Source organism: Stegostoma tigrinum, chromosome 6 (genome assembly GCF_030684315.1).
Source record: "Stegostoma tigrinum isolate sSteTig4 chromosome 6, sSteTig4.hap1, whole genome shotgun sequence".
Classification (NCBI taxonomy): domain Eukaryota; kingdom Metazoa; phylum Chordata; class Chondrichthyes; order Orectolobiformes; family Stegostomatidae; genus Stegostoma; species Stegostoma tigrinum.
In genome coordinates, this window is record NC_081359.1 from 107,894,002 (window position 1) to 107,908,961 (window position 14,960).

A 14,960-nucleotide genomic window follows, 5' to 3' on the forward strand; every position below is an offset into this window, starting at 1 on the left:
TTGGCCTGCTGTGTTCATCCAGCTCTACACTTTGTTATCTTGGGGAGTTATGGGAGTCTCTTGATCAAAAAGCAAGATTTTAAGGAGAGTTGGAGAGGGAGGAAGTTCTAGGGTTTCAGGCCCAGCTAGCTGAAGGCACTACTTTTGGCTGTGGAGAGGTGAAAATCTTCATGAGAAGGGAGTCTGACCCGGAGGAATTAGAATGCAGAGAGAGGTAATGGGTGAGGCAGGAGAAGGGCTTGAATATAAGGATGGAAAATTTAAAATCAAAGTGCTTTAGACCAGAAGTCAATGCGAGCCAAAGAGCCCAGAGGGAGGCCATTCAGCACTACATACTTTCTAAATTCACTGAATTCAGCCATTGGCTGGGAGACCAACAGAAAATCCTCTCTGACCTCCCCCACCCTCTTCCAGTTTCTCCTAATTTTCTAGATTCTTCCTGCATTTTAAACAACCATCTAACCTTTTATAAACAATGTAATGGTCTCTGTGGGAAAAAATAATTCCATGTTCATACATCCCTTTGCCAATGAAAATGTCTCTGAATTTCACTATTTGCTGCAGTCACAATTTAAGTATGGAATCTCAGCACCTATTTCCCACCATGAGACGATTGACTTTTTTCGACAATTCTTTAAAACCAACATATTTCCCAAAAGCTACAATTACATCACCACTTGACCTTCTCACCATCATTGGAAATGACACCAGCACTTGCAGTTTCCCCTCGTGCTTATAGCTTCTCATCGCCAGCACTGAACCTGGTGACAAACTCACTGACAACAAAATGTGAGGCTGGATGAACACAGCAGGCCAAGCAGCATCTCAGGAGCACAAAAGCTGATGTTTCGGGCCTAGACCCTTCAAAGGGTCTAGGCCCGAAACGTCAGCTTTTGTGCTCCTGAGATGCTGCTTGGCCTGCTGTGTTCATCCAGCTTCACATTTTGTTGTCTTGGATTCTCCAGCATCTGCAGTTCCTATTATCTCTGACAAACTCACTGAGTCATGCAACATAAAAGTAGGCCCTTCAGCCCACCCTGACTATGCTGGCCAACGAACATTAAACTGTACTAACCCATATACCTGCGCCTGGTCCACAGTCTGCTGTTCCCTGACATTTTAAGTGCTCATCCAGATGCTTCTTAAATGTTGTGAGAACATTTGCCTCTACCACCTTCTCAGGCAGCACGTTTTATATTTTTACTACCCACTGGGTAAAAATAAATTCTCAGATCCCCTCTAAAGCACTTACTCACCTTAAATGTATGCCCTCTAATCTTAGGCATGTCTACGCTAACACAGTAATGCTATAAACCCTCTGATTCTCTCCACAGTGAGCTGCCAAATACTGGACATGGTAAAACAAAAGTTTCTGAAACAATGCTTTTTTTACCCCTCCGTCCAATCACTCACTCACTCACTAGTGTCCTTTGACAGCACCTTCCAAACCCACCACCACTATCTTGTAGAAGAACAGGGGCAGCAGATACATGGGAACACCACTCCTTTCAATTTGCCCTTGAAGCCACTCACCATCCTGACTTGAAAATACATTGCTGTTCTTTCAGAGTAACTGAAATCCTGGATCTCCCTTCCAAGGTAAAGGTTGAGTGGCCATAGTCCTACACTCACATTAAAAGAAAGGATTGGTGGCGGTTTATCCCGAGAGTCACCACACATCAGATGAGGGGTGACATTGAGAAGGAGAGTCCTTCATGCTAACCTCAGTCAGTGTAGGAAATGAATTTATGCTGGTGACATCACTCTGCATCACAGCTAACTGACACCCTTCCAGCTTCTGGGTGTACCTGCGCAGCATGAGCGCCCAAGAATGTGTCTGGCCGTGACCTTCTCAAAGGCAACGAGCAGAGTTGATAATCTGGCTGGATTACTAATCCAGAGACCTGGACGCCTACTTCAATGTTCTGGAGAGTTGGGGAGTGGGGTGGCTAGTGGAATTTAAAATCAATCAACTATGTATTGGGAATTGAAAATGATAGAGACAATGAGGAATGGGAGGTACACAAGGGGCCAGAGAACAAGACTAATAAGGTTCAAGAGAAGGCCATGTACAAAAATATACAAAAAACACAAATGCACTGCAGGTACAAGTTACGATGTTTAAATATATAATTGCATATTATCATTGCAAACATTAATACCAAACACAGACTACATATAGTCGTGCTTCGCTGCAATGCTTAAATACAGGCACTGCCCAAGTTACAAATGGGTTCTGATCTTGAGTACATTTGTGAATTGATTTGTGCACAAATTGGAACTCAATACATGACTGAACAAAATAGCTGTTCATAAGTAAACATTACATATAAGGTCTTTCTAATTAATAATTACTACACCCCTGTATGGGCTCTGGTCATTAGCATGCGTGTTTGTAACTGAGACGTTTGTAAATCAGGCACTGCTCGTGTACTGCACTTGCACCAGGGACTTGAGACAATGATTGAGATTGACATTACCCCAATGCAGAATTGAGAGTGGCGCTCTTTCAGGTGAGTTAAACCACGGCTCTTTCTATTCTCTCTGGTGAATACAAAATGTCTCGTCTATGGTGACTTCAAAAGTACTTCATTGGCTATGAAATACTGTGCAACATCCTGAGGACATGAAAGGCGCAATAGAAAGGCAAAACTACACAACTTAGGTCTGTTTTCTCTGGAACTTAGAAGGTTAAGTCGACTAGATCAAAGGCTACAAGAAATTAACAAGAAAAGATAAAGATAAACTATTTCCACTGGCTGAGGAGTTTCGGGTGCACAGTCTGAGAATTAGGGCCAGGCCGTTCACAAGAGATGCTAGGAAGCACTGCTGCACACAAAGTATGTTTGGAACTCTCTTCCACCCAAAGCAGTGAATGTTGATTCAATTGTTACTTTTAAATCTGAGAGACATACAGTTTTGTTAAGCAAAGGTATTAATGGATATGGGCCAAAGGCAGGTCTATGGAGTTAGGCCACAGATCAGTCATGATCTCATTGAATGGTAGAACAGGCTCAAGGGGCTGAATGGCCGACTTCTGTTCTTGTGTTTCAGTCTGATCTATATAATTTTTCCTGGAGTAAATTAGTCTTGTGAATAAAATAAACTTCAAACTACAAAAAGGGAAACATCTGGTCAGATTTTCATTTTCCTCTGGAACAGATGTTTGCTTCCAATTCCGGTTTCTCCCTTTTCTGGATGTTAGAGAGACTCTTTAGGACCCAGAGACCATCAGGATCAGCCTGTGGTCCCAATAAGATTTAACTCAGATTTGGGATTGGGTGGGAAGAGAACTTTACGGACTGAATGATTATAGTATTGTGTACTTTTAATGTTTTATGAATTAATATATTTTCCCTCAGTGTTCATGTTAATCCCAAATATGTGTCCAATAAATTACGTACACATAAAGTGAAGGAATATCTGCAGTTTTAAGCATAGTGAGATACTTCATATCGAATCTCCAATATTTTTAAGATTGTAACTGAACTGGATAGCTCAGAGTAAAACCTGGCAACAGTAATAAATTATTTGTCTGTTTTTCCTGGGATTATTTATGCTTTTGACAGAAGACAGTCTTTGTGCATTGTGTTCTTTTCTCATTCACTGGAGCTGTCTCTCTCTCTCTCTCCCTCTCTCCCGCCCCCACTCTGAGCTGTGCTACGTGGCAGAAGTTAGATACAGGCAGTCTGGAATCCCTTTCCACCCACACCTATTGTATAGTCCAGTTCTCAGCCTGTCCTGTTAATGCTGCGAAAACCAAAGCTGCTTCATTTCCTGGCTTCACAGTGACAACAAACTGTCCAAAATCTGGAATTCGCTCCCACTGACTGGCGAAAAACACTGAGCAGTGCTCGTTGCAACCGCAGGCTCCCAAAGTCCAAATGACACCATGGGAATGATGATATTATTCAGGCAGATGCTGGTGGAGGAGTGGAATCCAGAGGTAGAGGTTCTGGGGCCATGTATTCAAATCCCATCATTGATATTGAGTGAGCTTGGATGTCAGTGTGAAAGCTGGCCTCATGGTGTCCACTAAACTACTCCCGACTGCCATAAACAGATGCATTTGGTTCACCAATGCAAGTTAGCGTAGGATCAGAGGAACAGGAGTTGGCCATTCAGTCCCTTGAGCCTGTTTCTCCATTCAATGAGATCATGGTTGAACTGTAGCCTAAATCTGTTTGCCTGTCTTTGACCTTTACCCGTTAATAGCACTGGACCTCGCTCCCGAAGGGCATTGTTGGCCAACCCACAGCACATGAAGTGTCATTTCAAGAAGGTCACCACCTTCTCAAGTGGCAATTAGGACAGGCAATAAATGCTGGCCAGCCAGCAATGCCCATGTCCCACAAGAGAATTTTTTTTAAAGTCCTTTGCTTAACAAAACTGCATCAATCTCAGATTTTAGACTGACAGCTTAGAGTTATAGTCATGGAGACATACAGCATTGGAACAGACCCTTCGGCCCAACCAGCCTGTTCCGACCATAATCCCACACTGAATTAGTCCCACCTGCCTGCTCCTCGTCCATATGCTTCCACAACTTTCCTATTCATGTATCCATAGAACATAGAACATAGAACAATACAGCGCACAACAGGCCCTTTGGCCCTCGATGTTGCGCCGACCTGTGAACTAATCTAAGTCCATCCCCCTACACTATCCCATCATCATCCATATGCTTATCCAAGGACTGTTTAAGTGCCCCTAATGTGGCTGTGTTAACTACATTGGCAGGCAGGGTGTTCCACACCCTTACCACTCTCTGAGTAAAGAACCTGCCTCTGACATCTGTCTTCAATCTATCACCCCTCAATTTGTAGCTGTGCCCCCTTGTACAAGCTGAAGTCATCATCCTTGGAAAAAGAGTCTCACCGTCCACCCTATCTAATCCTCTGATCATCTTGTATGTCTCTACTAAATCCCCTCTTAGCCTCCTTCTCTCCAATGAGAACAGACCCAAGTCCCTCAGCCTGCCTTCATAGGGCCTGCGCTCCAGACCAGGCAACATCCTGGTAAATCTCCTCTGCACCTTTTCCAATGCTTCCACATCCTTCCTGTAATGGGGCGACCACAACTGCACGCAGTATTCCAAATGAGGCCGCACTAGCGTTTTGTACGGTTGTACAAAATGTACATCCAAATATCTTTTAGGTTGTAATTGTACCCATATCGTTGCTTCCTCAAGAAGTTCATTCCACACATGAACCAGCTTCTGCGTAAAAACAGTTGCCTCCAATGTCTTTTTAAAAATCTCTGTCCTGTCACCTTAAAAATATGCCCCCTGGTCTTGAAATTCCCATGTTAGGGAAAAGACAAGTACTATCAACCTTATTTAGACCCCTCGTTATTTTATAAACTCCGATCAGGTCACTTCACAACCTCCTAGTTCTAAACTTTTGTCATCTTTTGTGTGTAGTACATTTCTCCTGAAATGTTTGGTTCTAAATTTTTAGACTATCTGTTTAGGATATCAGTTGTCCTTGCCTGTTCTGGTCTACATGTGACCCCAGATGCACAGTAATATTGCTAACTCTTAGATATGTCCTCTGAAATGGCTGAGAAAGCCACACCATTGTGTTAAACTGATAAAACATCTCAATAAAGAAATGAACTTGGACAGATCACCAATTGTTAATCTTGGCACTAGAAAAGACAATGGCAGAAACAAGCCCACCTTACTCACATTTTGGGGGCTAGTGCCAGTTGGGAGAGCTGTGCTACAGATGAACCAGGCAAACAGCCTGGCATCGTCTTGCTCACAGAATCATACCTCACAGACAATGTCCCAGACAGCACCATTAGCATCACTGGATATGTTCTGTCCCACCAGCAGGAAGGGCCTAGGAGAGGTGGTGCACAACGATGACAGAATTATCCTGGGGGTCCTCAGAATTGACTACAAAGGCTCAAGACATCAGGTCACTCAAGGGCAAGGAAGTCTCCTGCTGATCTACATGTACGGCTGCCCCCTTAACTGATGTATCAGTGGCCCTCCATGTTGAACTACACTTGGAAGAAGTACGAGGGTGGCAAGGATAGCAAATGTACTCTGGGTGAAAGAACGTCAACGTTCACCACCAAAAGTGGGCCGACAGTAGCATTACGGATCGAGCTGGTTGAGTCCTAAAGGACATAACTTTTAGAGTGAGCCAGTGGCAGCCGGTGAGGGAACCAATGAGAGTGACAATCATACAAGTACCTGTTTTTAGTTGCATCTGTCGATGAGAGTATTGATAAGAGTGACATCTGCACAGTCTGTGGGGAGACAAAATCCTTCCTTCCCATTGAAGATGCTGTCCGGCACATTGTATGACACCTTTCTCCCTGTAAGGACTCCGTTCCATTCTCCCAAGTTCTCCATCTCCATCAAATCTGTCACCTCAAACCAGGGTACCTCAGGCATGTTCTCCTGAGCAACCTCAAGCAAACACTTCCCTCCCTCCACGCACATAGCCATGCCTGACCTATTCCACACTTCTGTCCTCACCCACTCCCTTTCCTCGCAGAGAGTTCCACTTGCTTTCACTTTCCACTCCACCGTACAAACATGGAAACAGTGAGAGGTGTAGGCCATTCAGCCCTTAGAACCTACCCCTCAATTAAATATGATCATGGCTGATCTTCTATCTCAATGCCATATTTCTGCTTTCTTTCCATACCCTTGAAGCCTTTGCTATCCAAAAAAATTATAAATCCCTTTCTAAACATATTCAGTGACCCAGCCTGCACAGCTTTGTGTGGTAGAGAATTCCACAGGCAGACCAGCTTCTGAGAGATAAAACCTTTCCTCATCTCAGTCCTAAATGGCCTATCCTGATTCCTGAGGCTCTGTCTCCTCGTTCTAGACTTAATGTGACAATGACCAAGTAATCTGTTTTATGTTAATATCACTAGTTAAGGGATAAATAATGACCTAAATCCTGGCAGAGACCTCCCTTGGTCCTTCTAAAGTGCAGTGAAATTCTCCTTGTAGAGCAAATATAATCTCAGCTCTGTAGTTTCATCCAAAAGACAACATTGCTGATCACACAGTACTACCTCAGAGCTCCACTGGTAGCATCACCTGAGAGAATAGGAGGCTAGGAGTGATAGACAGGATTTCAGCTCAAAATCTTTGAGCTAAGAGCATAAATTACTGAGTTACAGTTGACCCTGTGGTAGAGAGCCATTCTTGACACTGTGCCATCTCCTCTGATTGTTGGTACCAGCTCTGATTCTGTTGCTGAGCTACCACTGGGAACTTTTGGCAAGTTACTTGACCAGTAAGCTCCCTCTGTTTCTGCACTGCCCCCCTTCACTGCCTCATCCGACAATCTCTACTTTCCTCTGTGCTGACACCTGGCACGTGGAATGCGCAGCAGTCAGTTAGCTCAGTTGGCTGGAAAGCTTGTGTGTGACCCCAACAGCATGGGTTCAATTCTCACACTGACTGAGGTTACCATGAAACTGCCACCTTCTCAACCTCTCCCCCCACCTGAGGCATTGTGACCTCAGGTTAAACCATCACCAGTTGCCTCTCTTTGTCTGATAGGAACAGTGGCCTATGTTGGTGTAGGATTTAAGTAATTTTGCTTTTATACTGTATATTTATGCCAAGTTCCTTGGGCCAGACTGTTCACTTGCTGTCTGGAGTCACATATGAGCATCGGAAAAGAATCCCTGGTTCAGCCAAAACAAGAGTTCTGGCTCAAATCCAGTTCTGGTTATCACACTCTGGGAAGGATGTTGATCTCCAAGACTGTTCACCCAAATGATTCCAGTGATAAGGGATTTTAATGACAAAGTTAGGTTGTCTACAGAGTCAGTTTGGGTTGAGGTCAGGAACAAGAAAGGAGCGGTCACTTTGTTGGGGTTTTTCTACAGACCCCCTAATAGTTGCAGAGAAGTGGCGGAGTGGATTGGGAGGCAGATACTGGAAAGGTTCAGAAGTCACAGGGTTGTAGTCATGGGTGACTTCAACTTTCCAAATATCGATTGGAAGCATTTTAGTTGTAAGAGTTTACATGGAGCAGATTTTGTCCAGTGCATTCAGGAAGGATTCCTGACACAGTACGTGTATAGACCAACATGAAGAGAGGCCACTTTGGATTTGGTGCTTGACAATGTGTTAGACCTTTTGGTAGGAGAGCATTTTGGCAGTAGCGATCATAACTCTGTTACTTTTACAATAGTCATGGAAAAGGATAGGTACATACAGCAGGGTAAGTTTTATAATTAGGGGAAGGGTAATTACAATTCTGTTAGGCAAGAACTGGGAAACATAAAATGGGAACAGATGCTGTCAGGGAAGTGCACTATTGAAATGTGGAGATTGTTAAAGGAACGATTACTGCGTGTGCTTGATATATTTGCCCCTGGCAGGCAGAGAAGCCGTGGTCAAGTAAGGGAGCCTTGGTTCTCAAGAGAGTCCGAACAACTGGTTAAAAGGAAGAAGGATTCTTATAAGAGGAACAGAAAAGGCTCCAGAGGGATACAAGTTATCTAGGAAGGAGCTGAAGAAAAAGCTAAGGAGAGCTATAAGAGGGCATGAGAAAACCTTGGCAGATCGGATCAAGGAAAACTCCAAGGCCTTTTGCACGCACATGAGGAGTAAAAGAATGACCAGAGAAAGGGTAGAGCTGATCAAGGATTGTAAAGGGAATTTGTGCACGGACACTAAAGAGATAGGAGATGTCCTTAATGAATACTTTTCTTCGGTATTCACAACTGAGAGGAACCTAATTGTAGATGAGGACAGTGTGAAACAGCCTGGTAGGCTAGAGGAGGTTGATGTTAGTACGGAAGATGTACTAGGAATTTTGAGGAAGTTGAAAATAGATAAGCTCCACAGGCCTGATGGGATTTATCCAAGGGTTCTATGGGAAGCAAGGGAAGAGCTTGCAGGGCCTTTGGCGATGATCTTTTCATCCTCACTGTCCACGGGCATAGTGCCGGAAGATTGGAGAGAGGCAAACTTCATTCCCTTGTTCCAAAAAGGGAATAGGAATAAACCTGGAAATTACAGGCCAGTTAGTCTTACATCAGTAGTGGGCAAATTATTGGAAAGTGCTCTGAGAGATAGGATTAATGATCACTTGAAAAGGCACAGTTTGATTCGTGATAGTCAGCATGGATTTCTGAGGGGGAGATCATGCCTCACAAACCTTAATGAATTCTTTGAAGAGGTGACCAAACATGTGGATGAAAGTAGAGCAGTGGATGTGGTATACCTGGATTTAAGTAAGGCGTTTGATAAGGTTCCCCATGGTAGCCTCATGCAGAAGGTAAGGAGGCATGGGATAGGGGGAAATGTAGCAGATTGGATTCAGAATCAGCTGACCCTTAGAAGACAAAGGGTGGCAGTGGACGGAAAATATTCAAGATGGTGCTCAGTTACGAGTGGTGTACCACAAGGATCTGTTCTGGGCCCTCTTCTATTTGTGATTTTTGTAAATGATTTGGATGAAGGAGTGGAAGAGTGGATTAATAAGTTCGCGGACGATACAAAGGTGGGTTGAGTTGTGGATAGTGCAGAGGGCTGTTCTAGGTTACAAAGGGACATTGATAGGATGCAGAGCTGGGCTGAGAAGTGGCAGATGGAGTTTAACCCTGAAAAGTGTGAGGTGATTCATTTTGGAAGGACAAACTTGAAAGCAGAATACAGGGTTAATGGAAAGATTCTTGGCAGCGTGGATGAGCAGAGGGATCTTGGGCTTCATGTTCACAGTTTCCTGAAAGGTGGCACCCTGGTGGATAGAGTTGTTAAGAAGGCCTAAGGTGTGTTAGCTTTCATTAATAGAGGGATTGTGCTCAAGAGCCGTGAAGCTATGCTCCAGCTATACAAAAGTCTGGTTCGGCCACATCTGGAGTATTGTGTCCAGTTCTGGTCGCCTCATTACAGGAAAGATGTGGAAGCATTGGAAAAGGTGCAGAGGAGACTTCCCAGGATGTTAGGAGGAATGGAGGCAAGGTCTTACGAGGAAAGGTGAGAGAGCTAGGGCTTTTCTCTTTAGAACAATGAAGGATGAGCGGTGACTTGATAGAGGTGTACAAGATGATCAGAGGTATAGAGTGGACAGCCAGAGATTTTTTTCTAGGGTGGAGGTAGCTATTATGAGGAGACATAGTTTTAAAGTGAGTGGAGGTAGATATCGAGGAGACCTCAGAGGTACGTTCTTTACTCAGAGAGTGGTCGGGGGCGTAGAATGCATTGCTGGAGAGGGTAGTGGAGTCGGCCTCATTTGGGGCTTTTAAGAGAAAATTAGACAGGCATATGGATGATAGTATAAGGTAGGGGTGGAGGTTAGATAGGCCTTAGGTTTAGGGTAAAAGTTCAGCACAACATTGTGGGGCAAAGGGCCTGTACTGTGCTGTACAGTTCTATATTCTATGTTCTAAGTTAATGGTTGTTCTCCTTGGAGCAGAGGACGTTAGGGGAATATTTGATAGATATGTGCAAGATTATGAGAGGTTTCGACAAAAAAAATTGAATCCATGACGTCAGCTCAGTGGTTAGCACTACCGCCTCACAGGGCCAGGGACCTGGGTTCAATTCCAGCCTCAGGTAGCTGTTTGTGTGAAGTTTGCATGTTCTCCCCGTGTCTGCATGGGTTTCCTCCCACAGCCCAAAGATGTGTAAATTGCCTTGTGGAGTCTCGGTGGATTACCCGTGGGAAATGTGAGGCTATGGGGATTGGGTTGGGGGCTCGGTTTGCCTGGGATGCTCTTTGAGAGTCAGTGCGGAGTCAATGGGCAAAATGGCCTTTTTCAGCACCGTATGGATTCTACAATTCATTAGGTCACATGGAAAGCACTGGAAGAACTCAGCAGGTGTGGCAGTATCTGTAGAGAGAGAAACAGAGTTAATGTTTCAAGCCCAGTGTGGTATCACGTAGACATGAGTATCTGTAACAAGGCAGAATTTGTTGGCCATTCCACAGCTGGCTTTTAGACCATTTCAGAGACAACCATCTTGTCGCGGCCAGGGTTCATACGTAGGCCAGATCAGGAGATTGCTGTCCCTAAAGATCTACAGTTAACCACCCCAGAGGGAGAGAGCAGTAACAGTCTGTGTCAGGGGAACACCGTTTTCTTGATTGATTTTACATGGATTGAGGATGGCATCATGGGAGCTGTCACTCTGAAAGAGGGAAATGATGCCACGCTGACTTGCCTTCCGCTGACAGTCACGCGGCATGAGAGACTATTTCAAGTTCTCCAGCAAATCCTGATCGTTTGCCTGTAGGAATGACAATTTACGATTCACTCCGTTACATCCGTGGAATTTTTCAGACCGTCACCAAATCTCAACAGGCCTTTGCAAATCACCTTGATCTTTGAGGAACAAACCAAAACATGTTATTTCACATGATACTGCTGCTTTTGTTACAGCACATTGGAACGCATGCCAATAAAGGAGGGGTCGATTTCTGACTTCACATTTAACTCTTCTTTTCACTGCCTCTGGCTGTTTTCACTCCTTCTGTAATTTAACTAATTCTGCTCTTACTCATCCTTTTTGTTTCCATCTGTCCATTTGTCTGTCTCTCTCCCTGTCTCTCTCTGGGGTCAGTTTTAACACTTCTAGGAGCAGAGGGCATAATCTCAGATTAAAGGGGCACCAATTTAAGAGGAGGTATTTCTTCTCTCAAAGGGTTGAGAGTCTTTGGAACTCCTTGCCATGGACAGCTGGGTTAGTAGAGTCCTTGTGTGCCAGGATAAATTCTTATTCAAGATAACAAAGTGTGGAGCTGGATGAACACAGCAGGCCCAGCAGCATCTCAGGAGCACAAAAGCTGACGTTTCGGGTCTAGACTCTTCATCAGAGAGGGGGATGGGGAGAGGGTTCTGGAATAAATAGGGAGAGAGGGGGAGGCGGACCGAAGATGGAGAGAAAAGAAGATAGGTGGAGAGAGTATAGGTGAGGAGGTAGGGAGGGGATAGGTCAGTCCAGGGAAGATGGACAGGTCAAGGAGGTGGGATGAGGTTAGTAGGTAGGAATTGTATCCATTGTACCCGGTGTGGCTACTGTATCCATTGTACCTGGTGTGCCCATCTGCCAATGTGGTATACTGTATCCATTGTACCCAGTGTGGCTTCCTCTACATTGGGGAAACCAAGCGGAGGCTTGGGGACCGCTTTGCAGAACACCTCCGCTCGGTTCGCAATAAACAACTGCACTTCCCAGTCGCAAACCATTTTAAGTCCCCCTCCCATTCCTCAGACGACATGTCCATCCTGGGCCTCCTGCAGTGCCACAATGATGCCACCCGAAGGTTGCAGGAACAGCAACTCATATTCCGCTTGGGAACCCTGCAGCCCAATGGTATCAATGTGGACTTCACAAGCTTCAAAATCTCCTCTTCCCCACACCGCATCCCAAAACCAGCCCAGCTCATCCCCTCCCCACACTGCATCCCAAAACCAGCCCAGTCTGTCTCTGCCTCCCTAACCTGTTCTTCCTCTCACCCATCCCTTTCTCCCACCTCAAGCTGCAGCTCCATTTCCTACCTACTAACCTCATCCCACCTCCTTGACCTGTCCATCTTCCCTGGACTGACCTATCCCCTCCCTACCTCCCCACCTATACTCTCTCCACCTATCTTCTTTTCTCTCCATCTTTGGTCTGCCTCCCTCTCTCTCCCTATTTATTCCAGAACTCTCACCCCATCCCCCTCTCTGATGAAGGGTCTCGGCCCGAAACGTCAGCTTTTGTGCTGCTGAGATGCTGCTTGGCCTGCTGTGTTTGTCCAGCGCCACACCCTGTTATCTTGGATTCTCCAACATCTGCAGTTCCCATTATCTCTGAGGAAGGGTCACTGGATTAACGCTGATTTCTCTGCACAGATGCTGCCAGGCCTGCTGAGCTTTTCCACAAATATCTATTTGTGTTACAGGGAAATGGCAGTGTGTTGATTGTAATGAGGTCTGCCAGGTGGACACGTTAGAAAGTTATTTCCCTGATTGGGGCTGTTAATCTGGTCCAATCAGGGAGCCCTGGCTGACAGATATAACAGGGGTGTTGGGGTCCTATTTGCTCTGAGAGCTGGCTCAGTTTCAAGTACCATGCATGTGCAGTTAAAGGGTGATGGGATACTGGCCTCTGTGGAGTTAATTAAGGCAGGAAAGTTGGATCAGCCAATGATCCTGTTGAATTGCAGAGCAAGTTTGATGGACTGAATGGCCTAATCCTGTTCCTGTATCTGATGGTCTTCCTAATCCTGACCTTGTTTCAGGAAACTGCCCAAAGCAGTTAAGATGACAGCCTCCCAGGTTACACAGAACATCCTATTTGGCCCTTTCTACTGTTACTGTATGAAATGGACAACTCTTTCCCTTTCACATTGACATTCCCTTACTGTTTCTTTCTCATTCTTTCTCTCAATGTGTCTGTGTCTTTCTCTCTCCTTTAGTAATTCCTTCTTTCCCTTTTCAAATATTCTCTTTCCTTTTGTTTGTGCTTGCTCTTTCTTTCTGTACAGTAAGATGCTACCCTCCTCCTGTTCTGATATCCACTTGGGGTATATTGAGAACTAAGTGTCATTGAATGGAATAGGGTGGAGAGAGCAAGCACCTGTGTCCAATCTAAAATAACAAACATCAACATGTAAATCTTAAAGTATTTTAAAATGTCAGACAAGCCTCTCATGCCCCCAAAACTTGGTCACAACTTGATAGGAGGAGAGTGTTGTTAATCAAGCCCAGAACTCCCTGAGATACCCCAAAAGTGTATGCATCCACTGAACCACCAAGATGGCTAAATTATTTTAGTTTTACACTTACTTCGGACAAAAATAAAGTCTCCCAGCAGGTTTGGTCAGGAAACGAAGACATATTTATCATGAACAAACTTAACCCAATTTGCCACTTGGTTAAAGATTATTAAAGGGGCAACTGAGAGGCTCAGAGGTTAGCACTGCTGCCTCACAGCGCCAGGGTTCAATTCCAGCCTCGGGTAACTATGTGGGATTTGCACATTCTTTCTTTCAGGTTTCCTCCAGGTGCTCTGGTTTCCTCCCATAGTCCAAAGATGTGCAGGCTAAGTGGGGGTTGGCCATGGGAAGTTGCCCCATAGCGTACAGGGATGTACAGGCTAGTCGGGTTAGGCATTGGAAATGGAGGGGTAGGGGGGAATGGGTGGGATGCTCCTTGGAGGGTCAGTGCACCCATACTGTAGGGGTTCTATGAAGTGCTATGTGCAACCTCAACCCAAAAATATAGAAGCATTGAAAATAAGAGTAGACCATTTTGCCCTTCTATTCAATAACATTGTCGCTGATCATCTAATTCAGTTCCCTGTCCCTACTTTCCACCCATTCCCTTCAATCCCTTTAGCTGTGAGACCTATATCTACACCTTCTCGAAAACTTTTGATGTCTTACGTGCACTGTTTTCTGTGGCAGAGAATTCCACAGGCCCTCCGCTCTCTAGGTGGAGAAATCTTTCCCACCCCTGGTTCTGGACTCCTTGGTCATCAGGAACATCTGTCTTGTTCTGTTAGAATTGTATAAGATCTCCTTTCTTTCTAGAGAACTCCAGTGAACATAATCCCAACCAATTCAATCTGTTTTCATGCATTGGTCCTGCCATCTCAGGAATCAGTCTAGTCTAACTATATCCTCTTTAAACCCAAGTAGACATACATTCATGGACAGACAGGATGAGATGTGATTGACAGCTCTGCTGAGCTGTTGTGTCACAACAAGGGGAATTATTATTCAGTGACTGGGGAAACCAATGATCAAGTTTAACGAATTCTCTCAGAAACAGTGACTCTTGGCAATGAACAGATTTTAGGAACTGCAGATGTTGGAGAATCTGAGACAACAAGGTGTAGAGCTGGATGAACGCAGCAGGCCAAGCAGCATCAGAGGAGCAGGAAAACCGACAGAGTACAGGCCTATCTGTATAGCTCACTTTTAGCCAATTCCCAAAGCTCTTCACTGCAAAATTTTTTTATTCATTCATGTGGCTGG